This window comes from Artibeus jamaicensis, unplaced genomic scaffold (genome assembly GCF_021234435.1).
Source record: "Artibeus jamaicensis isolate MK-2021 breed Jamaican fruit bat unplaced genomic scaffold, CSHL_Jam_final contig_327, whole genome shotgun sequence".
In the NCBI taxonomy this organism is placed as follows: domain Eukaryota; kingdom Metazoa; phylum Chordata; class Mammalia; order Chiroptera; family Phyllostomidae; genus Artibeus; species Artibeus jamaicensis.
In genome coordinates, this window is record NW_026521772.1 from 4,938,566 (window position 1) to 4,965,248 (window position 26,683).

Below are 26,683 nucleotides of genomic sequence, written 5' to 3' on the forward strand. Positions count from 1 at the left end.
GCTCTGGCCAATATGGTAGCAAGTAGCCAGTGACGACTGCACACTCGAAATGTGTGTGACTGGTGTGACTGAGAAGCTGAGTTGAAATGTTGTTTAATTTAAATAGCCGCACCTGGCTAAGAGACTACCATATCAGACAGGGCCAATCTGTACTGTCTGCTCTTTGGTCTCTAGAAACTGATTTTCTCCGGCACAGCCCCTCCCCCCACCGCCCCCAGGGGCCCTTCTGCTCCTCTTCCACCTTCTTAACCGTGGGCCTGTTGTCCAGTGGAGTCTCCCGGGTAACTGGGTAGCGGCTTCCTACCAGTTTTTACATGTGTCCCCTTCCCCCTCAATGAGCCTTCACACACTTGCGGGGGCGGGGGGACTGCTCTCGGCTTTTGTTTTCGCCCCACAGCAAGGCTGCACAGCCTGTGCACACTGAGTAATTCGTGTGTCATCGACTGACTCCTGTTTTCATCTGTGGGCTAATGGGTAGAAAAGGGAAGGAGGCAGATACCAGCTTGGACTCTGGGCTGCCCCATGGGGCCCAGGAGCCCCCAGCTCCCTCAGGGTGCCCAGGGGACATCATATGCCTGTGAGAAGCCGAACCACATGGTCTGTGGGAACCCTTCCGAAATCCCTCAGATACTTCAGGGCCGTGAATGAAGTGCGGTGGAGGCATTCCCTGCTTCCCCATGGAAAGGCAAGATGTGACCCCCTGGTACCTTGTCGCCATCCCGAAACACTGTTTGGCTGCTCTTGTGAGAGCCTTCTGGTGACAGAGCTCGCTTTCCACTCCTGCATTTTCTCTTGACAGTCAAGCCACTTTCGCACTGAGGTTTACAGTTTAAAAACGATTGGGAAGGGACTTATTTCCACTCTTATGTATTCAGCTCAGCTTGAGGCATAAAAGGAAATGTTCTTACAGTAATTGCTCTCAATTGATTTGGGGATAATCAGCCATCCACCACTTTCTAGCTTTTTTCCACCATCAGAGTCAGAGCCGGTGCAGCTCCTGCTCTGCAGGGGAGCCACTCCTGTGCGTGGCAGAGGGCACACGTGACCCGGTGCCCAGGGCCAGTCACCTCTCTCCGGGAGTACAGATGGTATCGCCCCATTTCCAGAGCACATGGGAACAGGAGATGTAGAATTGTAGTGGGAGAATAGGGATTTTGCCCTGGGAAGAGTCTTGGTTTCCACTTGGAGAATTTATCTTTGTAGAATAACAGGTTCTCAGATATCATTTAGTCGGTGCTCCATTTTCTCTGTGTCCCCTTTGGTGGTTGGCACTGCAGTGACAGGGACCTCATTACCACATGAGGCCGTCCTCCCCGACTCAGGCCCTTCTGACCATTGGAACACACTTCACGGAGCTAAAATCCGCTCCTTTGTAGCTTGCACTCCTGGATCCTGACCTTCTCCTTGGGACCCCATAAACACAGCCTGATGACCCCTCCTTCATCTGAACGCACCTAGGTATTCGATGACAGCTGGCTCTTTCCTTCTCTGTATGGGCAACCAGAATTCCTTGAACAGTTCCATGGTCATCTTGACTGACAGTCTGTAGTTTCTCCCCAGAGCGGAGCCCCCAGAGCTACAACTTCACCATCCATGGCCTTGGCACAGCCCGCAGAGCAGAGCTGTCTCCTCCTCCTCACTGTAAAAGACGCTGTCCTTCGCTGAGACAGCCCAGCAGAACCGAGGGGACCGTGGAGTCAATACTTGTTTGTTGCAGGAGGTGTGTGCTGGAGTGTCACTGTGGACACAGACTGAGTGGACACTGAACCTCTGTTCCTTGGGGAGATGCGAGGTCAGGTTCTTGAGAACCTGTGCTCACAACACTTTCATCAACCAGGCAACGCTTCACCTTGTTCTATGTGCATTTCTGTGTAAAGACACCTGGGCGGTGTAAATTGTCGATTCATTAACATGGCACTCACAGCTGACAGCCCTATGACGCACTCATGCCTGAACCACGTTCATCTAACACTTGAGTTTTCTCCGTAAGATGCATCGCTGCCTTCCTGTGCTTGGGGACACCGGACAGCACTTCGGCACTGGGCTTGGGGACCGTTTGAAACAGCAGTCACCAACAGAAAGCACAAATTCGCCAAACCCGTGGCACTGAGTAGACAGCGAAAAGGACACTTGTTTACAGAGAGAGCTGAAAGGAGAAGGCGGGGCGTCACCTTGTTCAGTGTCGGCTGGGACGTCAGTGTTGGGTGACTCAGACGGTTGCCACTCTGTGCCTGTTTTGGGGGCTACACGTACCTTTTAGTGAGTAGGTGGTCTCGTAGATGTGAAATCCAGGAGTAGTGCGGATCGGTTGTGTCGTGAGCACGAGGAGGAAGCAGAAACAGGGGTCAGCTTTATGCAGAGACGTGGAGAGTGTGAGCGCTGTGCCCAGAAATGGTACGAAACCCCGTGTGAGTGCTTGTCCCAGCGAGGCCAAGGCGGGGCCCTGCCCACACGGTGAGTGAGCAGCACCACTCTCTGTCCTGTGCCCTCAGAGGGTCTCGGCCCCGGGGGGACGCCCCTCTCGTCCGCATGGACACCGTCGGGCACCGTGTCTCACGCAGGGTGGGCACTTGGTAGACATTTGCTGGGGGTGCCATGGCGGTGACAACTGCCAGGTCAGAGCAGGAGAGGATGAAATGACATGAGGGATGTACCCAGGACCTGAGGAGCACTTACAGTGAGGACACAGAGCTTAATATTAATTCAAAAATAAACGAAGAGGCTGCGGAAGGACCAGGAGGAGGAGGCTGAAGAGGCTGCAGGCAGAGAGGAGGGTGTGCGAGCGGCGGCCTGTGCCTTGGGACGGGGCCGTGAGAAGCAGGAGCTTGTTGTTTTCCACTTCCCGGGGTGACTGTCCTTTTTGAGCACACAAGTCCCCCCGCTGTGTGAATGACAACAGCTCCCTGAGCCTGGGCAGAGCTGTTGTGCCCACTGTCCCTGTGAACAAAGGGCTCAGGGATGCAAGCCCCCGCCCCAGGGGAACAGGACCACTGAGGCCCCAGGGCTCCCAGCGTCACCGACTCTCCCACCAGCAATGGCTTCAGTGAATGTGATGCTGGTCAGAGGCGAGGACGCCGTTCTTTTAAAAATACGAGGTTAGGAAAGTGGAAGGAGGAGAGCTCATAAAAGGAGGCGTGCTGCCCCCGCTGCTCCACTCAGTTCAGCCAGACAATGGTTGAGCCTCTGCACGTCCTTCCACTGGAAAGAATGGACTCACGGGCTGGGCAGAGGCGGATTCTGAGGATGTAGGTCAGTGGCCCATCGTCAGGGGTGTGGGTTTAATCTGTGACTGGGGGAAGCACGGCAGGGGCTCAGAGGGGCTGCCCAAAGCCGTGTGTCACTGTGCATAGTGAGAGACCAGAGCTTGGCGTCTGCTGCGCAGAGGCGACTGCTTCCTTTTTCTTTGCTGCCGGCTCAGTGCTGGCCCCCCTGGTCCCACATCTGAGACCCAGGGGCACCGTGGGGACCACAAAGCTGCATAAGGCACAGCGAGCCATGACAGATCACAGTCCAGCAGGGGAAGTCAAGTCAGACGGACAGACAGCTGTACAATAGTATTTTCCCACTGCTGTGTGATGAGGAGGAGGGAGCCGTTGCTTCCCATGGGAAGGGCTGCTGGAGGCTTCATGAAGGAGGAGATTTGACCTGCACTTTGACCCCCAAACTGCCCTGCCCTCCCCATCTCTGCACTTTCCACGCCACTGGTGGAGCCAAAAATCTGGAGGACCGTTCCCAGCTCTTCCTGTTCCTCATCCCCACCTCCGACCTATCACCAGCCGGCTCAGCGCCTGTCTCCTTGGCGCCTGCCCAGAGGGGCTTCCCCGACCACCCCACCTAAGGCAGCCCCTCACACCGTAACGATGGCTCCTTGGTAATATTACCCTGGCATTTTTTATGTCACTTACACTAGTCAAAACTATTTTTTTTTAATTTTATTTCTCACCCGAGGATACATTTTTGTTGATGTTAGAGGTTGAGGAAGTAGGGGTGGGGAGAGAGAGAGAGAACATCGATGTGAGAGAGAAACGTCGATTTGTTGCCTTCTGACTCTGTCCCAACTGGGGATCAAACCCACAGCCCAAGCATGTGCCCTGACCCGGAATCGAACCCGCAGCCTTTTGGTTGACAGTTCGTTGGATGACACTCCAACGAACTGAGCTGCCCGGTTGGAGCCAAAATGATTTTACTTGTTCGTTGTTTCTGATTTGTATCAACGCCACTTCCCTCGGGTCTCGGATACGGTGCGTTCTCTACAGAGAGGGCTTCTGTGACTTCCCAAGCACCGGTGCCCCCTCCCCTCACACCCTATTTCACTCATTACACGGCTTTATTGTTATTCATTTGTACTTTTCCTCCCCCCTGGACTATATACTCCACCCTAGCCATCTGTGTGGCTCATGACGCAGGGACCGTGTTCCCCAGTCCGCAGATGAGCCCCGGCCAGCACTCCCAGCACTGAAGGTGCTGCCGCCCGGGGGGCACCTAGCGGACACCTGTGACGTGAGAAGTAAGTCACGCCAGTTGTGACTTAGTTCCATCTCACTAAGCAGAGATGGAAGGGAAGAAAGAGGTGGGAAAGGAGAAATCCTCAAACCGGGGACTAACAAAAAATTCGGGCAGAATGTTGGAAAGTGTACGTTTTGGGGACAATGACAACTTCGGTTTGTTGGCGTGTAAAGAAATGGCAGGTGGTTAGTGAAGTCGAGAGGCAGGTTGAGGCCAGACTGGGGAGGACTCCCTACTGCCGCTCTTACTCAGTCCGGCAGTAGGGAGCCACAGAGAGTTTTTGAGCAGGGTCACGGCACATTCAGAACTGTACTCTGAACGGCACGTAGAAGGTGTCTCGAGATTTGCTTCATCGTTAGTACTGGTAAACATTTCTCATCTATTCCACAGTTGTCATCGATTTAGACGTGGGGATGCCATTAGCAAACACTGGTGAAATTAAGAAGAATTCTGCTTTGGTAGATTGATCGAATCATTTATTCATCAAAGATCAGAGAGCCCGGTAAGAACCAGACTGTCAGTGAACAAGGAGAGACATTTAGATGTAAAACAGGATGTTCATGGGAATGTAAAAACAGGCTCCCCGTCTAACAAGGGAGATAAACCTGTAAATGGATCATTTCAGTACAATGTGATTTGTTCTAACAGAACTGCGTGCCGGCGTCTGGGGCGAGAGCAGGGGTGCAGCCAGCTCTTCCTGGGGCCTCTGAAGGTTGGGAGGTGAGCAGGCATGGACGGGTGAAGAGGGGAGGGGTGGAGGGAAATGAACCCCATACCCCACAGGTGCAGAGAGCACAGTTCTGGAGACCAGGAGGCAGCAGCTGGGTGGGCAGGGTGGGGGTGCTGAGGGAGCGGGACCAGCCCTACGAGGTCAGAAAGATGGGAGGGGGTGGTACCAAAGGCCTCCCCGCCCCCAGGGCGTGTCCAGTAACGTGAGGCCTTTCAGAGGTGCAGTGTCTTCTATTGCTCTCGGACGTTGGCTCCAAGCAGAGGCTAACTTGTGGCCACCGTTGGCTCCGGTGGCCTCTTTGTAGTACCAATGTACCAGCTTGCACTCATTCGTTCATTTGTTTCCAAAAAATATTTAACAATAAGTTTCTGTCCCGTGCCACACACAATTCTACTCATTGAAAATCTGACAGTGTTTAAGGTGAACAAGCTGCCTTCCTGGAATGTATAGCAGGGGAGATGCACATATACATATGTGTTTACTCTGGGTGTATATTTATTTTTGGCCAAGTTAATGATTAATACCATGGAAAAGAAAACTGTGTAAGGAAATAAAACGTGATAAGAGAGGGGTATGATTTGGCTTGAGAGGTCCATGGGAGGTCTTTCTGTTCCGCAGAGGTGACATTTGGAAAGGACCTGAATTGAGAAGCCAGCCTCGTGAATATCACGGGGAAGAGAGTTTTAGGCAGAGGGAACAGCAAGGCAGGGGCCCTGAGGCAGGAGACGTCCAGGAGACGTCGAGGACAGTACGGCTGCAACTCAGTGAGGGAAGGGAGAGGGCAGGAACGGAGGAAGCAGGGAGGGGCCGATTATGGGGGGCTGGTCGGCAGCAGCCAGGGCTATGGGTTTTATTCCCGGTGTGAGGAGAAGTCACTGGACGTTTTAAAAAATTTTTTATTGACTTTATTGGGGAGACATTGGTTAATTATGTAGGTTTCAGGTATCCAGTTCTATAACACATCATCTGTATTTTGTACTCTGTGTTCACCATCCAAAGTCAAGTCTCCTTCCATCACCATTTATCCCTCTTCTCCTTTTCCTACCTCCCCTCCCCTCTTTCCCTGTTGAGATCATCATATAGTCTGTATTTATGAGGGTTTTTTTTTCTTAATCCTTTCATCTCCCCCCCCCCCCCCCCCGCTCCTCCAAACCCCTCCCCTCTGACGCCGTCAGTCTGTTTTCTGGATGTACGAGCCTGTTTCTGTTTTGTCGGCCTGTTTATGTTGTTCGTTAGATTCCACTTACTGACGTGATGTGGCTTCCACTGTAGAGCAAGCCGCCTGCTTCTGCGCGGTAGCTTCCGGCAGGGCAGGTGGGAGCAGAGCGGAGTTAGGAGACTGTCACAGGACTACAGGTGACTGGGAGGCGTGCTGGAAAGGGTGCCATGCGTGGGGAAACCCGAGTTTCGATTTGGAGAAGCCTATCGGGCTCCCAAGTGGAGATGCCATGTGGGCATCTGAGCGCCCAGGTCTGAAGTTCAGGGGCGAGGTCACAGGCGAGGTGGATGTTTGGGGGCATCCCCATAAACATGGCAGTTACATGCCGACTCTGGGAGTCCTGCCACCTTTTTGGGACCAGCGCCGGTGGGACCAACACTCTGCTTCATCTTCCTGTCCTTGCCTTTAGGCTGAAGCCTTCCGCCTGGGTTGCTCAGGGCGGGGAGCTGGAGCTTCTGCCTCTGATTCGTTCCATCTCTAGGGGCCTCACAGGGCTTGACCCGCCGGAGGGGGTAGGGAGGGCTGGCTCTCCTCAGAGTGCGGAGCACTTGCCTGCTTTACGCAGAGGCAGGTGGGCTGCGTTTTGGAAGGTTATATGTGGTTGGTGTTTCGGGCCCATCACTCATCACTCATCACAGCCTCGGCCCTCCGGGTCCTCAACACACATGGGGACGGATTAAAAATGTCAAAGCCAAAGACAAAGGGACGCGTGCTGCATGCTTCTGTTTATATGAAGTATCTGGAATAGGCAACCCTATAAAGGCAGGAAGCAGATTTGTGGTTGCCCCGGGGGGAGAGCGACCTGCAAGAGTTGCTTAATGGGTAGAGTTTCATTCGGGCTGATGAAGAAGTTCTGGAGCAGATAGTGGTGGTGCCACACTGTGAGTGTGCGTGATGTCCCTGAGTTGCAGGCTTTAACCCGGGCGCTTGTGTGGTCTGTGTATTTTACTACAATGGAAAAAACACTGGAAATGGTCATCAGGGGTGACAGTTTTCCGTAAGCCTTGTCATTCCACTCTCTCTTTGGCTCCCCACTGCTTTGGTTCCCCCTGCCCGGTGCAGGGCTGGAGGCCAGGGGCCAGGCACTGGGGGTGGGAGAGGTTGGACCTTTGTGGCTGGGGGCTGGTACTGACCTGCCCCAAAGGGCAGTCTCTCCATTTGTAGGGAGCAGCAGAGGAAGGCCGGGCTGGGACTGTGGAACAGGTGGGTTTATTCCCTCCTCACCTGGGGTCCACAGTGCTCCTGGGGGTGGGACAAGGCCTGGCCACAGCGGGGCTGGGCGAGCTGGCAGCTGCGATGACAACTCTTTTGTGACCCAGTGGACACCAGGGTGGCTGCTGACACCCTTTCTTGCTGAGCTCCTGCTGCCAGAGGTGCCTGGGAGAGCGAGGGACTTGTGTTGCTGGTTGCAAGCTTCTGGCCTTTCTTCAATCTTATCTCCCATGTTTCCCCAACTGGAATCTTTTCCTGGTAATTGACTAAGCCTTGATAACTTCAGTTTGGTTGCACTTGCATGTGAGATTTCCTTTGGCCAAATCCTATTTATTCTTAAAGAAAAACCGAAACCTCACCTCCTCCAGGAAGCCCTCCTGGTTTCCTCCAGCTCATGGGGATCTTTTTGTTCTTCTCAGAAATCCCAAAACATCTAAAGCTGCATTTACCACTTGGTTAAGCAATAGCTTTTCCAGAGACAGCTGTGGTGGAGATATAATAACTCTATTTATGCAGGTGCAGAGTGGTCTCCTGACCAACGTGGGGGGAGTGGAAATTTATGCAGTGCTGAAGAGCAAGCGGGCAGTGTTGAAAAAGAAGAAAAGGCTGGGCGGGTAGAATTGTGTGTGATTAATGATTAACGAGGCCCCCCTCCGCCTTTCAGACCGTGCTTTAAGAACAAGACAGCAATGCCATCCCTGGAAGCAAATATAAAATTGCGGCTGCCGGAGAGAAGGGAGGCTGCCCCTAATTAACGGGAAGCTGGAAAAAGACAGTGGCGAGAGAACTGTGATGGGAGCAGGCTGAGAAAGCTTCGCGTGAGGATCCTGTGTGGTGTTGGCACCTTCGAAATGTTATGTTTAGCGATGAATAATAGATGACTGATCCAGTGGCGAAGGAAGGGCTGGCTCTTCAGGAAGGTAGGAGAGGGGCGTGTGAGACGGCAGCAGAGTCAAAGGTGGATGGCTGTATTTATTGGAGGCTGTAGTATCAGTGTGTTTACCAGCCTGGATGCCGCCCGTGAGTATGAATCGATTTGTCCCGGGGCTCGCTGGAGCCTTAAACAGCTGCAGGAGCTGTTTACCATCCCACACAGTTTTCTTGCAGAAGTGCAGTGTATCAGCTAAATATAGGCTATGGGAGTAAGCTGCCTGAGTTCAAATCCTGCCTCGGCTTCTTACTAGTCGTGGTACCTTGGTAGTGTTACTCTTCGTGCCTCAGTTTTTCTCCTCTGCAAAATGGGGTTAACAATAGTCCCCTCCTTACAGTGTAGTTGTGAGGATTGCCAAGGTGTGATGTACATAAAGTGTTCAGGAAGGTCTAGCGTGCCGTGAGAGTCAATGTCATGTCCGTGATTGTTGCCATTCGGGGTCAGCATCTTCAGCCGACAGCATGCTGACCTCGAGGCTTGGAGCCGGGGACTGCAGACAGGCGGGCCAGCACGTGCTCGCCCGGCCTCGGAGGCACCAAAAGTCCCAATAGTTCCAATATTGGGAAAAATGTTCATCACTTTCAAAAAGTGAATATCAAGAAGCTTTTCATGGGCTCATGGGCTTGAGGGGCTGTGGCGGTTTGTCACCGTGAGTCACAGGTGGGACTGGGGGCCTGACCTGCTGGTCTCCAGGCAGAGCCCTGACTCGCTGGCAGCATCTGTGGGGGGTTTCTCTGGGCCGAAGACAACTGCCTCGGGTGACCGTTGACTCTGGCCAGTCCAGGGTGTGGCGGGTGTTTGCTGGGAGAGTGGGACGCACGATGGGGGTGTCCCCAGGGGCCTGGATTCGAATCAGGACTTGGCCCCTCAGCTCTCATGGGACTTGGGGAGGCCACTGAACTTCTCTGAGCCTTGGAACCAGGCAGGAGTGAATAAGATGATGTGTGTAAAGTGTCCGGTGCATAGCAAGACTGAGAAATGCTGTTCCCTTTTCCTCAGTCTCATCAACTGTAAAATGTGGATAATCAAACAATCTCATGAATGAAGCCTTTTAATATTATAAATAATACTAATTCATTTATTCATTCAACAACTTTTTTAGTGTTAACTATATGTCAGACACTGTCTTAAGGGCTTGGGGCATATTAGCAAATAGAATAAAGATCACAACCTCTTTATAGTTTAAATCTTAGGAAGGGAAGATAGATAATAAACTAGCAAATGAATAAAGTTTCTACTGTGTTAAAAAGATGTTAAACATTATAGAAAAAAAAATGAGCCCTGGCTGGTGCGGCTCAGTGGAGTGAGCTCCGGCCTGTGAACCAAAGGGTCGTGGTTCGGTTTCCACTCAGGGCACATGCCTGGGTTGCGGGCCAGGTCCCCAGTTGGGGGCACATGACAGGCAACCACACATTGATGTTTCTCCCCTTCTCTTTCTTCCCCTCTCTAAAATTAAATTAAAAAATCTTAAAAACAAAGAAGAAAAACATAAAAAAAGACTGACTGTAGCACAGGGGGGCCTGGGAGTGCCCAGGAGCTGGGGCCCTGTGCCTATTAGATAGGATGGGCCGGACAGGTGTCACTGACAAGGCGGTGTTTGAGCAAAGACGTGAAGAAGGTGAGGAACTCGGTCATGATGACGTTCGGGGGAAGAGCCTCCCGTGTAGAAGGGAGAGCAAGTGCAAATGCCGCGCTGGGCTCGTTGCAGGAACAGCGTGCTGCCCGTGTGGCGGGCGCCGAGTAGCGGGAGGATGGAAGGAGGTGAGGCAGGGGAGCAGCAGGGAGCCAGGGCCTGTGGGGCCTCGCCGGCCTCTCCTCTGAGGGAAGTGAGGGTATCTTGCATGGTGTTGAGCAGAAAGCAGTGACGCGATCTGCCTGTTTAAGAGAATCATCCTGCCCACTGGCTGCTGTGTCCAAAACGGATTTTTGAGAGGCACAGGTACAAATAGGGAGACCAGTGGAAAGGTCACTGCCATGTCCAGGTGAGAGACGATGGTGGCCTGAGCCAGGACGGCAGCTGTCATCGGTGAGAAGCCCCAGATGCTCTAACATTCTTGCAGGTACAATGAGTAGGATTCACTGACAATGGGATGTGGGGTGTAAGGAACTGAGGAGTCACGGATAGTCTGAGCAACTAGGAGGATGGAGATGCCACCAGTTTAGAAGGATGTGGAACAGGTTCAAGTGGGAATACTTAAGAGTTCACTTTCAACCACGTTGGATTTGAGCACAACGGTCTGTTAAGTTTCCAGGTGGAGAGTCATGTAGACAGTTGGCGATGAGAGTCAGGAGTGTGGGGAGCAGATCTCGCTGAGACATAAACTTGGGAGTTGATGACGTATAGATGGTAATGATTAAAGCTGTGAGACTGGGTGAGGCACCAAGGAAGTGAGTGTAGGCGATGGCAGAGAAGAGGACCAAGGGCCAAGTCTCAAGGTCTCCGACTTACAGAAACCGGGCAGAAGCAGAAGAACCGACAAAGGAGGCCACGGGGAGGTGACTCAGGAGGGGGAAGGAAAACGGAGAGTGGGGTAAGGGAGGCAAAACGAATGAAGTGTTTCGAGGAAGGAGCGACCACCTGTGGCAAGTAATGCGTGGGGTCAGGTGTACTAACTGCCTAATGTGGAAACAATTACTCCAAAACGTAGTAGCTTAAAACAACAGCCATTTATTATTTCAAAAATTTCCGAGGGTCAGGAGTCCGGGAGTGGCTAAGCTGGGTGCTTGGGGCCCAGGATCTCCTGCAAGGTTGTAGTCAAGCTGTTAGCTCTTAGCTGGGGCTGCAGCCCCTACTCCAAGCTCACTCCTGCAGATCTTGGTGGTCCCCAGTTCCTCACTGGCTGTTGGCCAGATACCTCAGTTCCTCACCGTGAGAGTTTTTCCATAGAGTGGTTGAGGGGCCTTCTTATATGGCAGCAACTTCTCCCACAGAACGTGATCCGAGAGACAGAGAAGGAGAGAGAGGGAGAGAGAGAACCCATGATGGCTGTCATAGTCTTTTACAGCCTAATTTTGGAAGTGTCATACATCTGGATGCTCTTGGTCCCAATCCAGGCACACTGTGGGAGGGGACCACACAAGGGTGTGAACACCAGGAGGTGAGGGGCTGTTGGAAGTTAGCTAGCAAGGCCAAGTCTGACGAGAAGAATTGGTTACTGGATTTAGCAATGTGGAGGTCATCGGCGACCTCGACAAAAGCCATGAAGGGAAATGTTGGATGAAAATTGGTGCAAGAAAGGATGGGAGGAGAGAAACCGAGACGGTGAGAAGAAAAAACTCTTTTGGAGAGGTTGGTGCAGGAGGGAGCAAAGAAGTAGGGTACTAGCTGGTGAAGGAAGTGTTTTCTCTAAGACGAGAGAGAGAGAATGCTGCATTTGTATGTCGATGGGAATAGTCCAGTAGAGAGTGAAAAAGTGGTCGCATTGAAGAGGAGGAGGATGACCGGAGCACGCCTCCTGAGTAGCACAGAGAGACGAGAATTGTGCCAAGGAGGGGTCGACTCCAGACAGAGGCGTGCTGGGCTCATCTGTATTAAGAGTCAGGAAGACAAACCTCCTGGTAGGTGGACAGATGTAGTTATGGGAGTTTGGGAAGGCATCTTCTGATTGCTTAATTTTTCTCAGCCAGTGGGGAGGCAGGTCACCAGCTGGGTTTGTTGGGCGGTATATATTTTTGAAAACTTGTGGCTTTGACAAATTTGATGACTTTGACGATGACGGGGAACTATGGCTGCAGTTAAGGCACCTTCCTCATGATGCCTTTTGCTGTTAGTCAGAAGGTAGAATTTTTGTTTTTCTGACTTGTCCAGATGATAGAACATCTGCAAAATCACGGTGCTCTTGTGCAGTGTAGACACAGATCTGTGTAACCGAAAATAAATACCTTATACTCAAGCTGATAAAATCACCTATCACTTTCTTAGGTAGACAAGTCTCCAGGTAACAGGCAACAGGTCTCCAGATTTGAAGAAAAACAAATTGCAGGAGAGGAATCTTAATATTGAGAAATCCTTTTCATTAAATGGTTTTTCCTCTGGGCATTGGGAGGAGACTGGAGTCTTTTTATTTGGGGAGTGGAATGCGTCTGTTCAGCCTGCGATTAAAAAGTGCAGGGGCTGGTGGGAGCCGTCAGAATGTCTCTGGAGGAGGCAGGAGCATTAGTCCCATCCCCACGCCTCCCAGGCTCCTGGCAGGTCTTACGTGATCAAATCCTCTTCTCTTATTAGATCTCACCGAAATAAATAGAGATTAAGACTCTGCCCTGGACGCCAAAGCAACCCAGCCTTCTACCTGACCAGGTGAGTCTGCTGAGGCCGCAGGAAGACTCTAGGCAGGAGGACAGTCAGAGGACCACATCTGAGATGATTAGAATCCAGCTTCAGGACCCAGCATCTGTCCCTCTGCCTTCTCCTCATCCCCGCCTCCCGCTGCGGGGCTGGACAGCCCTGTGGGCCCAGGCGCAGGCCTCAGCCAAATCAGCCTTGGCTGTCTCGTCCTGCAGGATGTTTCCACGGGCACTCTCCCTCTTCTCAATGCCTTTGGCCATTGGCCGGGCCGGAGGGCCCCCTGGAGATCCTGGACGCTCTCCTAGCAACTGTGCCAGAGCTGGTGGCCACCTCATTTTTGCAGACACAGATGTTCCGGTAACAAGAACAAATCAGTTTACCAGCCCGATGTTCACGTGCTAATGTCACCTTGTCAAGCTGATGCTTGGCCCAGAGAAACCACCTCCTCCTCCTGTCCCTGCTCTGGTGCTTGGTTTTTCTTGTTGCTTCAACCCCAGGCTCCTGGGGGCGGGGGTTCCACAGGCCACGGGATTCCCACAGTGGCCTGACCCTTGATCTCTGTCTGTTCCAAGGTCAGTTGTGAAATAAAACTGCCGCCATCTCAGCAGTGATGAAGACCACGGGCTCTGCCCAGATGTTTCTGCTGAGGGAGAGCAGCTTAATTCCCCCGTCTTCTGGAGTGTGAAGAACAGCTACTTTTTTCTTCTCAATTTCCTGAAAAATAGGGCAGACATGATAAAAATAGGAAAAACATGAGAGAGAGAGGAAGGAGGACAAGGATGAGGAGAAGAGAAAGGAAGAGAAGGAGAACTTCTCTTTTGCCTTAAGTTTTTTTAAGTTTTCTAAAGGCAGGAATTTGGAGGGGAGCTCAGGAGGAAATTCATGGAATGTTCATCAGCTTCCCAGGTGTGTCCTTTCAGGGTCCTGCTTTCTACTGATCGGTTGTTGCTGGGGCCTGGGGTCAGTGGTCATCGCATCTGGTCCCGACGTCAGCCACGGGCATCACTTCATCTGCTTTTGCTGCTTTTCTGGGCCTGGAGCTGAAACACAGCTGGGGCCTTGGTGTTGTCTCCAGTTTGACCGAAACTCCGTGTCTGTGGTCCACAGATCTGAGGCTTTGTTCCAAAGATTTTTTGGTGCTGATCAGAACCTCGTTGTCTTAATGCTTAAGGGAGGTGCCCCCTGCAAGGGAGAGGGAGGCGGGCAGGTGAGTGAGGGCGCTGGATGGGGCCAGTTTGTTCAGCCGTCTGTCTCAGCTTCCCTGTTCCCCTTGCTAAGGAATTTTCCTGGCTTCCGACTCCCCTGCCTCAGCCCTGGATCCTTCAGTCAGCCCCCTTACCCCCCCTCCCTAACCCCCTACCGATCGCCCTAGTAGTGTGACCTTTCTGCCCTTCTTCTGGAGTCGTGGGGGTTGACTCTTCCCGAAATAACCTGACTCACAAAGCGAGGGCTTGCAGGAAAGTTACAATTAGCTTTTCACTGGGAAGAAGGCTCAAAGGGATTTTTTTTAAACGAAAAGAAGTGGAAGAAGGAAAAGAAGCAACTGAAAAATCGTGTGGTCTTCTGAGTCAGTTGAGAAAGCACCAAGTTATTTCAGGGGTGCACTGTTCCAATAGGAGACACATTGATTTTTGGCTCCTCTTCATTGTGTTTATTGCTGATTACATCCTTTTTTCCTAGCGTGCCAGCAGCGGGCAGAGGTGAACGAATTAGTTTTCCTCACAGTGCATTGGTTTCTGTGTTGACACACACATTGATTTCCGCTCAGAATAAGAAAGACTATGCTAATAGAACTATCTAAAGCTAGGATCCTGCCTGGTGGGCAGTGAGCTGTCTGTCAGCGGAGGTGTTCAAACAGAAGCTGACTGGCAAGGGAACACTTAGAGCTCACTCACGCAAGGCAGCGACTGGGGGGATGGCTGGGGTAATCTGTAACGTCCTCTGCCTCGTGTCCAACGTTAAAACCTTGGAGGACTTACCCACTTTAGGAAGAGTCCACCGGGGTGATGCTTCCCACACGGTGGTATGCTACATTTTCATGGGGGAGGAATTTACTGTTCAAAGCAGGGAAAAAATAAAACAGCAACAAGACACCACCACACGTGTATTAGAAGGGCTGAGAGTCAGAACGCTGGCATCACCCAATGCCCGTGCGGATTTGGAGCAACGGTGGCTCCCATTCCTTGCTGGTGGGAATGCAGAATGGTGCAGACCCTTCGGAAGATGGGTGGTTCCTTCCAACACTAACTAAGCCCACCCTTAACCCTGCGATTCCGCAGTCCTGCTCATTGGGATTTACCTCAAGGGGGTGAAAATTCAGGTCCATACAGAAACCTGCAGTCACAAGCTTCCAGCAGTTCCATTCATAAATGCCAGAACTCAGAAGTGAGGTGTCCTGAAGGAGGTGAAGAATAGACAGGTAAACTGTGCTACATCCAGACAATGGAACATTATTCAGCTAGAAGGAAATGAGCCATCAATCCATCAAAAGACATGGAGGAAGCTTAAACGAACACGCCTGAGTGAAAGAAGCCAGTTGGAAGAGGCTGCCTACTGCATGGTTCCAACTTAATGACATGAACTTAATGACAGGCTGAAACAGGCGAAATGCTGGAGACAGTGACAGGGTGGGTGGGTGCAGGGACCGGGAACGGGAGGGATGACGAAGTGGGGCACAGAGTAGGGCAGCGACAACACACTGTAAGTTACTCCCGTGCTGGGTACATGTTGGTGTGCCTTTGTCCAAACCTATGGAACGCCTCAAGCAAACCCAAACGGAAACTCTGGCCTGGGGGTGACAGTATGTGTCAGCGTGGTGACATCCACTGTTACAGACGTACCTGCGGGGGGGGGGGGGGCTGCTGACATGGGGGCTGTTCCTGGGCAGGAGCTGGCGGGGTATGGGAGCTCTCCAGCCTTCTTCTCGATTTTGCTTTGAACCTAAAACCGCTCTTAAAAAGTTGAAAAAATAGTAAAAATATAATTAGCACATCGAATCATGATTTTTATGGATATCGTTGCCGAGGATGAAGCTAAGACAATCAGTGCCATGGCAACCCCCATTAAGACTGCACAAATTACAGGTGGCATCCAAAGACATGACCTTGAACATTTAGACCCTTCCGTGCTGAGTTTCAGCCCTAACTGCTCCCCGGAACGAGCAGTGCAGGGGATCCGGATACAGAACACGGAGTCCTGTTGTCTGTGTGTCTGTGCTCTGTCTCAGAGCCCTCTTCACTGGTACGCCATGCGGCACATTGGAATTTGCACGGGCACAACACTCAGGTGGAAAAACGAAGTTTTTGTTAGTTACTTCCAGAACTTTGTTTGGCCAAGTCCCTGGCCACTGGCATGGAAAACAAGCTTGGTCTGTTCAAAATCGTGTTTTTTCCTTAGGTCTAGTCTGAAGTTTTCTCATTAATTCATGCTTTGTCATTTTTAACAAAATTCATTTACTTAGTTTTTAGAGGGAAAGGGAGAAAGGGAATCATCACTTGGTCCCCTCTCGCACATGCCTGACTGAGGACTGAATCTGCAGCCCAGGCTTGTGCCTTGACTGAGAATCAAAACGATGACCTTTCGCTTGGCGGAGTGACACCCAGCCAACTGGGCCACACCCATTAGGGTGATGGTTTGTCATATTTTTGATTAAATATACAGTTAATTGATATTTTCTCTTCTACCCCTTCTTTCCCGGAACTGACACGGCCTGACAGTGGGGTGGAGCACCTGGCCTCTGGACCCTCTGGCGCTGGCTGCAGAGGGGCTGTGTCTGGAGTTTAGCTGTGTTCCCCGCCCCCGTGTGAGCACCGGCGTCTTTACCAGCCCCTTTGCCTGCCCTGCCTCTGGTCTCCTGTCTCTCCCTTGCTTGAACCTTGAGGCCAGTTCAGGACTGTATCTGTACGCAGGTGTGTGCGCCGAAGACAGGAAGTTTTCAGGGTCTCTCCTGTGTCACTCGGGGGGGCAGGCACGTCAGGAGTGGCCCACGTCTAGCTCAGGCCTCTCTCTGCCTCCATTACTCCCCCTGGTGTGTTGAGCTCCGGTTGATCAGGCCCTTTGGGTGGCGTCCTCAGCCCAGAGTTCCACAGAGGAAGCAGGCCCCCACCCGTGTTTTTGCTATAATAACTTCCAACAGGTCTCCTGGCCTTCCCCCCACCCCCTGCCAGAATGTTCTCACCAACAGCCTGGGGGGGTAGTGTCATACCTCTGCCTGAAACGCTCCAACGGCCTCCTGTTCCACTCAGAGCAAAAGGCAAGGCCCTTCACCACAGGCCCAGCACATGACGGACGTCTCTGATCCCGGTCCAGCTGCTCCGCTTGTAGCCTCTCCTGGCGGGTCCCGAATGAGCGCACTAGGCAAGCTCCCTCCCCGGGGCCTTTGTACGGCCTCTCCTGTTTTCCCACGTGTCCGCCTTGCCCAAGCCTTGCCTTCACGTTGGCTCACACGTCACCTTCTCAGAGAGGCCTGCCCTGGACACGGTGTTTCAATTGTAACCCTCTCTGCCAGCGACTCTTACACGCCGCAGTGGGGCGCCCGGCTTAAATGACCGGTCCTCCAAGGTGCCCCGACCCCCCACTCCCCAGCGCCCACTGTGGACGCCTAAAGCCCCTTTAGTCTTTTTCTCACTATTTGAGCACTTGCCCCCTTGCTGGGTCAGAATCTGTTTACTGGTCTGTTTTTTGCCCTGAGGCCTAGCACAATGCTTGGCTTGTAATGGATGCTCATTAGAAATGCGTTGAATAAAGAAATGATTGGATGAATGAGAATGACTCAGTTCATTAAAAAAAATAAAAACCTTGAAGATTGTTGAGAAGATTAGCTAGAAGGCTTATTAAGCTTTTAGTGTGGTGTTTGGCTCAAAACCAGGTAATTTATATTTATAACTCATATGGGAGCAGAGGGCTTCTTGCCACTGAGCTTTTATATAGCCTGTACTTGAACTCATGCTGGCGAAGGTGGACCAAAGAAGTCAGACCACAGTGCTTGGACAGTGTGCACAGACGGAGCAGGCAGCCCCCCGTTCTTCTTACACATGACGAGCAGAAGCCCCTGTTCTTGTCTCACCCCCTGCCATCACTGCCCGGTGGTCGCTAGCCCAGCTCCCTGGGACCCTGGCACCTTAGAGGGCGCATATGTAGGTATGTATGTATATTGAATTTATTGGGGTGACATTGGTTAATAAAACCATACATATTTCAAGTGTATGACCCAATACAGCATTGTCTGCATACTGTATTGCATGCTTACCATCCAGAGTCAAGTCTCTTTCTGTCCCCACTTATCCCCACTTTGCTCACTTCCACCTCCCTGCGCCCCCTTTAAATGGCTTTTATTCACTTCTCACTCAGAGGCTGGTGCTGGGGGAGCTGGGGTCAGGGGTGGGAAGAGAGGCAGGGGAGGGGCACCATGGCTTGGCATGTGTGCTGGCCTGTGGCCCAGCCTGTCTGATGCTCCCCAGTTTCATGTAATCCTGTTTTCCCAATAGAGGTCATCCCGTGAGACCTTTCTTATAGATAATTCTGCAAGTCAGAAAAGAATCATTTTATTTATGTATTTGTAGAAAGAGGGGGAGGGAAGGAGAAAGAGGGGGAGAGAAACACCAATGTGTGGTTGCCTCTTGCACGCCCCCTACTGGGGACCTGGCCCGCAACCCAGGTACGTGCCCTGACTGGGAATCAAGTTGGCGACCCTGTGGTTCGCAGTGCGGTGCTCAGTGAGCCACACCAGCCAGGGCGAATTGTTTTAATTTTTGAATTAAACAGGTTGCCTTAATCATGGGAGGGTTTTTTTTTTTTTTTTGTATAAGATTAATGGCGAAGCCAGTCAGGAGTTTGGCAATACTTGGAGAGTCGTGTCAGGACTGCGGCAGCTGGAGGGGGGGGTATAAAGTGGAGAGAGACAGACAGACAGACACAGACACTAGGGACTAGGCAAGGAGGTGGAAAGATCCCAAGACTCATTTTGCCCATTTCCTCCTTGTTCCCTCCCAGAACAGAGCTGCTGCTCAGTTCTCATCAGACGATGACGAAATGATAGGTGGTGACCCCCCCTCCCCACCCCTCTGAGCCGTCCCTGCGAGGTGCTGCCTGGGGAGGCCAGGGGTGTTGATGGGCCAAGTGCATGCTCTGCCCCCACACAGTGCTGGGCTTAGAGAGGGAGGGCCACCGAGCACAGTCTGCAGCTTCTGCACAGGCCTGCGGGAGGGACCAGGTAGCCTCTGGCACAGATATGCACGAACTTGAACTTACTCCCCCTGCACGTACATGTACGTGCAGTACCTGAAACACGCAGTGGTTCATCCCCAAGGGCCAGGACCATTTGAGGTCCCATCTCCTTTCAAAGTGCAGCTGCCCCGAGAGACGTTGGGTGAGCAATTAGATACTGAAGTTCAGATGTGGCCTGGCTAAGCTTCCATTATTCAAGGGGTGTAGTCACCATAAACCTTAGCTCATAGGGTGGTTAACAAGCACGAGCTTCTGGCTCCGAGTACATGTTCAATAAGTGAAAGTCATTGCCACCATCGTTACTGCTCCGTTGTTGCTTTATTAGAGGCCAGGACGACGCAGGAGTGACAGTGTGGCACTTGGAGTCAGGCCGCCCTGGATTAGAGGCTCAGCCACTTCCTCATGGTGCGACCCCAGCCTTGGGGAAATACTGTGCCCTTTTAAGTGTTAGTGTCTCCCTTTGTAAAACTCAGTTAATAATAGTGGCTGTGCAAGATTTTTAAAAAGAATTAAATGAAATCATCAGGGATTTATAGCATGAATGGCCTTTTAAGTAGAAATTTGGTATCAACCATTTATTATATTTATTGATGGTGGTGGGGGTAGTGGGGGTGTCTACGGTGACTACTAAACCTTTTCAGACCAAATTGCACCAAGTTCTTTTTCACAGAATCCAGTTGTAATGTTCCCTCCCCACATACACCTTCCCGCTGGCTCCATTGAATCTAACTTGATTCATTCTGGGCTGAGTCACTTTCCCATTATACTAGGGTTCTGAGAATCCCAGTCTCGAGAAACTTGGTGTGAGACTAGTGTCTGTGCACAGAAGGCGAAGCACTACCCGAAACCACACAGAGTAGGGAAGGGGGCTTTCCCCTGCCATGAAACGGCTGAAAATGGACGTGTGGGCTGTGGGGTAGTTCAGTCTTATCATCGCGTGGGCAGTTCTGGGGGGCAGGCAGCAGAGAATGTCAGGGAAGTGAATGGGCTTCAGCCACGGGGGGCTGCCTTGCCTCGGGTCTCGGGTGGTCTATCGGTGGAGTGGTTTCCAGAGTGACTGAATCTGGTGACGCCATCTTCGTTGCCCAGGACTAGCTTGGCCCTGCTTTCCTCCAGGTGGCAGCTTCATCCTCAGGTTGGCAGTGAGGTGATGGCATCTGTTCCGAGGCTCATACCTGTGTAGGACCGCATCCGGAGGGAATTCCCTGAACAGTTGGCAGAATTTTCCCAGAAGCCTCCACGAGCTTCCCCTTGTAGTTCACTGGCCTTCAGCGGGTCCCAGGCTCTTTCCTTAACTAATCACTGGCACGGGGATGGGCTTCCCTTGAGTGGCTCCGTCCAACTGGGACCCACCCTGGCTGGCGCCATGGCTCGAGGGCGGGCACGGCAGCATGTTGCAGAAGGGACCATACTACCCACCACGGGTTTCCTTTTCAGCTTGCTACAGGTGTGCAGACATGTTCAGTTTGGTCTGGTTGTTGGCCTGAATGTCACAAGTGCCCTGTATCAAGTCGCACAACCGTGGGGACACCGCCCGGAGTGGCCACACTGGAATTGCCGGGATTATCCGCCGGGTATGTTTATGGAGCCAAAAAAATCCTTCGGGTCATATTATCCCTGAACGTGCAAATTTTGCACTCAGTGAACTCTTCGGAGTAAAAAACAGGCTAATTATCATATCTTTATTAGTAATTATGTGGTAAAATACACGATAAATGACCAGGAAGAACAGTGTAGCCATGAGCAGAGAGCGCAGACTGGAGGAAAGAGTCTGAGAGCTTTCTGGGGCCAGGCCTGCCTTGGAGGGTCCGAATGTCCCTTCCCATTTCCGTGGGTGCCGGAGCGGCCAGCTCGCTCCCCGTGACCTTTCCTCTTGTTGGCGGGCTTCTCGTAACCTCACACCTGTCTGACTGTAGCTGAGAAGGTGGCTGGACAAACTCTGGGTTCAGAGGCAGGTCTCACCTTGGGCGCTCCACATGAGGAGTGGCCAGCATGGCAGACAGTGGGGCAGAGCTCAGGATCTGGAAGAATGGGCCCCACCGTGTACAGGGGCTCCCGGGCGGCTAAAACGCAAGGCCCTCGGGGGCTGTAGGCTCGTCCCTCTTCCCTGGGGCCACAGTGTGGGGACCTGGGATGCCAGGCGTGGGGCTTTGCGCTTGCTTCTCTAGGTGGGAGTTTGGATTGGTGCTCTCAGTGCAAACCACGTCCCCTCCTTGGAGCTGCGAAGGGTGGGCTGCTCCTGGGCCAGGGCCTGGGAAAGCCCGCACGGGTGTTAGGGCAGAGAGAGGGTTCCATCTGGGCGCACACTGTGCCCTCTCCCACTCTGACTCGACTGCGGCAGTAACGGGCTCCTCCTCAAAGCGTGACTTCCAAGGAAGTCCACTCCGGTACTCTCGGCGTGGGTGGGAGAGATGTCAGCAGGCATGAGCTGGGACCCCCTGTGCTCCTGGGATTGACACTGGAGCAGTGTTTTGATGGAAAAGAGGCCCTGTGAGAAGTTTGCAACACTGTGGGCTCAGCTGTCTGAGCCTGATGCTGGACAGACACGTTTGTGGTAAGCACCTGCTGGTCTCCTGGACATTGGTCACCAGCCCCTGTCTGCACCGAGCCAGGACACTGTGGCACCTCCCCTCTGTTTACACCAAGCCAGGGGAGTGCGGCTCTTCTTCCTCTCCAGCTCTAACCGTTACTGACTCCTGGTCACCTTTCCTGCCAGAGACCGTCTGAGGAGCAGTTATTCTGCCCTTAGTTTCCTGTTCCTCTTAAGGTCCTCAGGGAAAGTGCAGGTCCCTTTTGACCTTTGTCTGTCTGTCTGATTTTATGTCTGGGCGCTTTAGGGAAGTAGACTAAAGGAGGTGACAAATCCTAGAAAAGTGACAAGTGTGCAAGGAATCTCGAGCTACTCTCGTCGAAGAAATTCTTCGTCTGTATTAAAAAGGAACTGTGCTCTGATTTGTAAAGCAGCCGTGCGCGGCCTGACCCCTTCTTTGGGTTTCTTTCTGGACTATTGCTGGGGGACCATAAAGAGTTTCTGGTGCCCTGCCCAGTCCCCAACTCAGAGGAGGTGCTCAAGGAATGTTTGTTGAGGAAGCCCAACTGTTTCTAGAGTGATTTCTGCACGGTGGTATGGGAAGGCTGCCCGCCCTTATTCTCTTCCCTAACTCAAGCAGGTCCTGTGGAGGTTCTAAGCAGCTTCTTAAGGCAGAATAGTCAATGTGACTATTAAAGCAAATTGGAAAGTTGCAGCAAAAGCCCCTTAAAACCACTTTTATACGCTCAAGTGTGGGGCGCAACTTTGCCCTCAAGTCCCCCTATCCACTCTGGATGAAAGTAAACAGTACCAAGGCATGGTCTGCTTGGGGAGGAGAGGTGCCCAGTTTCTCAGAGGAAAAAGGTGAGGAGTCCCTTCCTCCAGGGGCTTTTATTGGGTTGTAATACACAGGAATACAGGGTGGCAAGGATCAAACAGTAGATAACATTTCAAAGAAATCTGAGGGCTTAGTCTGAGTCAGTGTCTGTCAGGAAAGGGGGTTGCAGAAAATTTGGGAGACATACTCATTTCCTGCTTGGACCCTTAACATAGGAATGAAAGCACTCTCAGCAAAGCAGACTTCACAGGACTTTTAGGAACTCTTTCTTATGCCAGATTTCTCCCCAGTTACCACTCTAGCAAGGCAAGGAGCTGCACCCCTCCCCATCAGGTTTTCAGGCTTAAGTGGATTAGAGCCAGGAAGTGTTTCTCCAGAGAACATGGGGACTCGGGCTATGTCAAAGCTGGGGGGCAAGGGTCCATTGCTCCCTCTTTGTTGCAGCCCCCGGAGTCCTTCCATGTTGGTGTCCCAAGTGATTGAGTCTGGCTTAGGTTGCCCCTCTCTCTGTGAGGAGTCTTACTGACCACTGACTTCCGGCCATGCTTTGGGGGCAGGGAGAGGAAACTGAGGCAGCGTTTGCTACCAGAGACAAGCTTTTGTCTCCTGTGGCTCGGCATTCTGGAGGTCACTCGCTCATCCTTAGCCATGGGGGATAGTTACAATTCCTGAAACCAGGCAGAGCGGTCCCCAACACTCAAGTATAGTTGTAAGGATTTCTGCAGAAGCTAACTCTTAAAGGGGACTCACTTGCCACAGTAGCAAAAGGATGGTATGGGCAACTGCAGAGCATCTTTCTCCCTCTCTACATCCTGCCCGGTCCGTCTCATCCCTGTCTCCCATCCCTGCATTCATTCCATTTATAAATGTGTATCGAATGCCTACAGAGAGAGACAGGGTGATGGGGTGCAGCGGTGAGTAAAGCCGGTGTGGTCTCTGCCCTTTAGTAGCTGGGACGCTGGGGTGTGAGGGGTAGTTCCGAATCAAAGGACCATGGAGAGCTGTGTCTGCAGTGGGAGCCTGCTGTGTAATTGCTTCGTACCCACCAACATTGTATTACAGTTTTGAGGTCTTGCTTTTCCAGTCGTCAGAATCCTTTGGCGAACTGATGGTTTATGATGATGTTTAGGGTTTCTCCCTTTTCTTTTACATAAAATGTGCCTGTACACATCACGATGTGGCTAGTTTTCAGCAGCTGATTATTACCCCAGTAGACTGGCCAACAGTTAGTGGATTGGAGGTATTTGTAACTATTTCCTTTGTATTTACTCTGTAATTCTATCGTGATACAAACAGTGATGGCGTGGGAGAGATTGATGGGACTCATCCGTAGTGGTTTTCCCTTCTGCCTTGGCACGCCAATGAGCTGCATTTCTGCTTCCCTTCAGCCAAGCAGGACCTGGTGACTGGTGACAGAGTTCTTTCTGGCTAATGGAATACGGGGGAAGTGATAGTCACCACTTCTAGGTCTGGCTTCTAGACCTCTTGCAAGATCCGCCAAGCTTTTTTCTTGTTTTCTTGGTCTCCAAGCTGGAGAGAAAAAGTCTAGTGGAGACCTCTGAAGCTCCAGGCTCAGGTGTTAGCTGCCTGTTTTTGTTAATAAAGTTTTATTGAAACTCAGCCACACCCGTTTGTTTGTTTATGTATTGTCTGTGGCTGCTTTTACACAACTGAGGCAGAGCTGAGAAGAGGAGTTCCCCCTTATCCGTGGTTTTGCTTTCCGTGGTTTCATTTACCTGCATTTGACCGCAGTCTGAAGATGGTAAATGGAAAGTTCTGGAACTAAGCCATTCATAAATTTTAAATCGCACCTGGTTCTGAGGAGTGTGGTGAAGCCTTGTGCCCTCCCTCTCCGTCCTGCCTGGGCGGGCATTGCCCCGTTGCCCTGGCCCACCGGCCACCCACCTCTCCTCTTTCCTCCCTGCTAACAGAAGGTGCAGCCTCCGGGTGCTCTCCCGGACTCTGTCCTCACTGGTTCTCACCACGGATTTTGTTGGCTCTGTTGTTACTCATTCTCATAGTTCAGATGAGGAGACCGACCTCAAGAGAAGTGAATTTGCCAATGATTCCTTGAATAGCAAGTGGCAGTGGCTGTACCCCAAGCTCAGAGATTCCGAGGCCAGATCACGGGTTCTTTCCGCCCCCACAGGGATGCTGGTGGTTTCAGTGATGGTTCCAGGACTGAAGCAGAATGTTTTCCTTGGGGCTTGGGTTGCATTCAAGATGCACCAGCCTGTCAAACTGCTCTTGGACATCAGCCCAACCTTGAATCATCGCCGTAACAACGGAGACCTATGGAGAGGAACGTGGGAGGGACGAGAACTGACTCTGGTCTGGGGGAGGGGGCGGGGCAAGGACCAGTCCTAGATATTTCTGGCTCCTTCATTTCATGAACTGGAATGGGTGAGGGGAAACAGTTCTGGGGCCTTTAACATCCTCAGTCACCCAGGATGGTGCCACTTAGGAACTTGGCACAACCTCTCAGGACTAGGGGCTGCTTTCCGAAGAGTGTTTATCAAGACGTGACTCCTAGGCAGAGTGGGTGCTTATTAAATGCAGATTCCTGAGCCTGCCCAAGAGCTTTTGCATGAGACTCTCTGGAGCGAGGCCCTGTGAAGCTGAATTTCAAAGCCAGCAGTGGAGGTGACTCTGATGTGCCCTCACAGCCCTGGGAGGTCCCAGCCAATGAAAAGAAAGTCCCAGTCTTACGTCCCCTTTGTGGTTGGGCAACAAGCTCCCTCAGACAAGGAAAATCCCTGCATGAGCATTTATTTCTGCCCCCAGAGAGTTTCTTCTCTGAGCAGGTGGGGGAAGACGATGAGAGAGGGTCATTCCCTTGCCTTCCCTTTTGCCGAGCAGGAAGCCTGTTTATTGGACCAGGTCTCTCTCTTAGAGAGTCATTTGTAGATGACAACTCAGCATGGCACCTCAGCTGGGTAGTGTCACATCGTAAAAAGTACTCGCCTCTGTGGGTTTTCATCTCTAACGTTAGAGAATGGGGAACCCTGCTGCCCTCCTCCTGCTGGGGTAGGTAGTGGAACCGATATCTTACAGCTCAGGGTCGTTTTGGGAACACTTGTGTGCCTACCACTTATCTTTAAAAAAATATGTATTTTATTGATTATGTCATTACAGTTGTCCCATTCCCCCCTTTACTCCCCTCCACTCTGCATACCCCCTCCCACCCACATTCCCCCCCTTTAGTTCATGTCCATGTGTCATAGTTCTTTAGCTTCTACATTTCCCACACTACTCTTGCCCTTCCCCTATTTTCTCCCCACTGTCTATGCTACTTATTCTCTAAACCTTCTCTATCTCCCCTTCTCCCACTCTCCTGTGGCTAACCTTCCATGTGATTTCCATTTCTGTTGCTCCACTCCTGTTTTAGGTATCTGCTTAGTTTGCTTTTGTTTTAGGTGTGGTTGTTAATAACTGTGAGTTTGCTGTCCTTTCACTGTTCATCTTTTTTATCTTCTTTTTCTTAGATAAGTCCTTTTAACATTTCATATAATAAGGGCTTGGTGATGATGAACTCCTTGAACTTGGCCTTATCTGAGAAGCACTTTATCTGCCCTTCCATTCTAAATAAAAGCTTTGCTGGATAGAGCAATCTTGGATGTAGGTCCTTGCCTTTCATGACTTGGAATACCTCTTTCCAGCCCCTTCTTGCCTGTAAGGTCTCTTTTGAGAAATCCGCTGACAGTCTGATGGGAACTCCTTTGTAGGTGACTGTCCCCTTTTCTCTTGCTGCTTCTAGAATTTTCTCCTTCATTTTAATATTGGGTAATATAATTATGATGTGCCTTGGTGTGTTCCTTTATGGGTCCAACTTCTTTGGGACTCTCTGAGCTTCCTGGACTTCCTGGAAGTCTATTTCCTTTGCCAGATTGGGGAACTTCTCCTTTATTATTTGTTCAAATAAGTTTTCCACTCGTGGCTGTTCCTCTTCCCTTTCTGTTTCCCCTATAATTCGGATGTTGGAGCGTTTAAAGATGTCCTGGAGGTTCCTAAGCCTCTCCTCATTTTTTGAATTCTTGTTTCTTCATTCTTTTCTGTCTGGTTGTTTCTTTCTTCCTTCTGGTCCACTCCATTGATTTGAGTCTCAGTTTTCTTCCCATCACTATTGGTTTCCTGTGTATTTTCCTTCATTTCACTTAGTTTAGCCTTCATTTTTTTCATCTAATTTGCGACCAAATAGTGATCAGCA

General features: G+C 51.5%; 1 protein-coding gene across 1 annotated transcript in view; it reads left to right on the forward strand.

Annotated features, from left to right (window-relative positions):
* Positions 1-26,683, forward strand: part of CACNA1E (calcium voltage-gated channel subunit alpha1 E) — a 403,397-nt gene that overhangs the window by 48,486 nt on the left and 328,228 nt on the right. The window lies entirely within an intron of this gene.